The sequence below is a fragment of the Budorcas taxicolor genome, chromosome 5 (assembly GCF_023091745.1).
Source record: "Budorcas taxicolor isolate Tak-1 chromosome 5, Takin1.1, whole genome shotgun sequence".
Lineage (NCBI taxonomy): Eukaryota > Metazoa > Chordata > Mammalia > Artiodactyla > Bovidae > Budorcas > Budorcas taxicolor.
In genome coordinates this window covers 103,133,992-103,136,741 of record NC_068914.1, presented here as the reverse complement: position 1 = coordinate 103,136,741, position 2,750 = coordinate 103,133,992, and the positions used below count along the sequence as shown (strand labels likewise).

Sequence of the window (2,750 nt, the reverse complement as noted above, 5' to 3'; positions counted from 1 at the left end):
AATCCCAGGGCTGATCTCTTTTATTTATTTATTTATTTATTATTTGATTGCAATTTTATTTGTGTTTTGTGTTTTTTTTTTTTAACTTTACAATATTATACTGGTTTTGCCATATTTCAACATGAATCTGCAACGGGTGTACACGTGTTCCCAATCCTGAACCCCCCTCCTACCTCCCTCCCCATACAGAATGGACTGGTTGGATCTCCTTGTAATCCAAGGGACTCTCAAGAGTTTTCTCCAACACCACAATTCAAAAGCATCAGTTCTTCCGCTTTCAGCTTTCTTCACAGTCCAACTCTCACATCCATACATGACCACTGGAAAAACCATAACCTTGACTAGATGGACCTTTGTCGGTAAAGTAATGTCTCTGCTTTTGAATATGCTATCTAGCTTGGTCATAACTTTTCTTCCAAGGAGTAAGCGTCTTTTAATTTCATGGCTGCGATCACCATCTGCAGTGATTTTGGAGCCCAAAAAATAAAGTCAGCCACTGTTTCCCCATCTATTTCCCATGAAGTGATGGGACCAGATGCCATGATCTTAAACCTGGAATGAAGAACCAGTCAAGAGAGATAGAATTCATTCTCCTGGGACTGACTGATGAACCAGAATTGCAAATTGTGATTTTTATGTTTCTCTTCCTAAACTACATGTTGAGTGTGATAGGAAACTTATCCATCATCCTTCTTATCTTGCTGGATCCTACCTCAAGACTCTCAGGTATTTTTTTCCTCCAAAATTTCTCCCTCTTGGAAGTTTCATTAACAACAATCTGTATTCCCAGATTCTTGATAGCCATTGTGACTAAAAACAAAATCATTTCCTACAATGGTTGTGCATCTCAGGTATTCTTTTTTCTCTTAGTAGGCAGTACAGAATTTTACTTACTGGTTGCCATGTCTTTTGATCATTATGTAGCAATCTGCAAACACGTACATTGCCTGATCATTATGAGCAAAAAAGTGTGTTACCAACTTGTACTCAGTTCATGGGCAGTGGGCTTTCTGGTTACTTTTCCACCAGTGCTCTTGGGAATGAAACTGGAATTCTGTGCTTCCATAGTAATTGATTATTTTGTATGTGATGCTTCCCCTGTGCTGCAGATTTCTTGCACAGACAACTCATATCCTAGAATTGATTTCATTTGGCTCAGCTGTTGTAACACTCATGGTCACATTATTGTTAGTGATGCTTTCCTATACATATATTATCAAGACCATTCTAAACATTCTGTCTGCTCAGAAAATAACAAAGGCTTTTCCCACATATTCTTCTCATATGATTGTAGTCTCCCTTACTTATGGTAGCTGTATCTTTAGTTACATGCAGCCATCTGCAAAAGAAAGGGTGACTCTGTCCAAAGGTGTAGCTGTTATTTATACCTCAGTTCCCCCTGTATTAAACACTTTCATTTACACTCTAGGAACCAGCAAGTGAAAAAAGCCTTCAAAGATATACTCCAAAATATATACATGTTTTTCAATAAGTGAGGAAAATTTTAATCATGAAATATTGGAGAAAAGCAAAATTTTTAACATTTTACGGTTTAATTAACCTGTACTTCAATTTCATTTAGACTTCTTTAAAACAGTTTAACCAAGACTTTCAGCATAATGAACTTTTCTTTCTTATTACTGTTGATAATTAGCATTTTTCTGTGTTACAGTGAGTCCTTTCTTCACGAGGTCAATACAAATGTTGAATTTCATTTTCTCTACAAGACTTTGCATGGTTCTGACTTAAAAAAAAACTATTATAATTATATATTAATCATATGAAAATTGTATTGATGGAAATATTATTAATAACATATCCTACCGCCAGGGTTCTGGAGTTTCCCAGGTGGTGCTAGTGGTTAAGAATTTGCCTGCCAATGAAGGAGATGTAGGAGACGTGGGTTTGATCCCTGGATTGGGAAGATCACCTGGAGAAGGACATGGAAACCCACTCCAGTATTCATGCCTAGAGAATCCCATGGACAGAGGAGCCTGATGGGCTACAGTTCATAGTGTTGCAAAGAGTCAGATACGACGGAAGTGACTCAGCACTCATGCACCACTGGGCCTCTAGTAAGTATTGATACTTTAAGTTCAACTTGCTGATATCACAAGTCTGATAACTCAAAGTGTTAATCTTTTGGCCAGTCATTGAAGGCTTAAATTTAGACATCTGTATGACCTTGATCAAGGTTCTCAAACTCTATGTTGCTGAGTTTCTCCAGTTATGAAACAGATATAATAACAATAATTTTATTTTAATGTTATTTTGAGGATGAAATGATACATTATATAAACTAACGCACAATCTGCATCTGGCCTACACTGAACTGTCGAGAAATGTTAGTTGCACTTGAGGGAAGATGTTGCGTCGGCTGAGACAATATTTAACAAGTCAAAGGGAAAAAAGACAGACTTCAAATCATAAGAAATTTTTATGTCTAAAAATATACTTATTCTTTATGTGGTAGTCTTAAATATTTGGAACAAATAAGAATCACCTACCTGGCTAGTTTGTTTAAATTTAAAGTTCGTGTTCTCATCCCTAAATATATATTTTCAGTTTAACTGGAGTATAGAAACATAGACTATAGGTGACTCAGAAGCCAGTGGTTCATATATAACCAGATTTTCATTTTAGAAGGATCACTCTGTTAACTGTATTGAAGACAGATGTCCAAATGTTTGCATCAAGAAGACAAGGTAGAGGGCTAATATTTATACTAAATGAGTTATTTGAGGATTAAA

General features: G+C 36.1%; 1 pseudogene; it reads left to right on the top strand.

The window, feature by feature from the left end:
* The first annotated feature begins 557 nt into the window (after positions 1–557).
* On the top strand, positions 558–1,496 carry LOC128049012 (olfactory receptor 6C6-like; annotated as a pseudogene).
* The last annotated feature ends 1,254 nt before the right edge of the window (positions 1,497–2,750 follow it).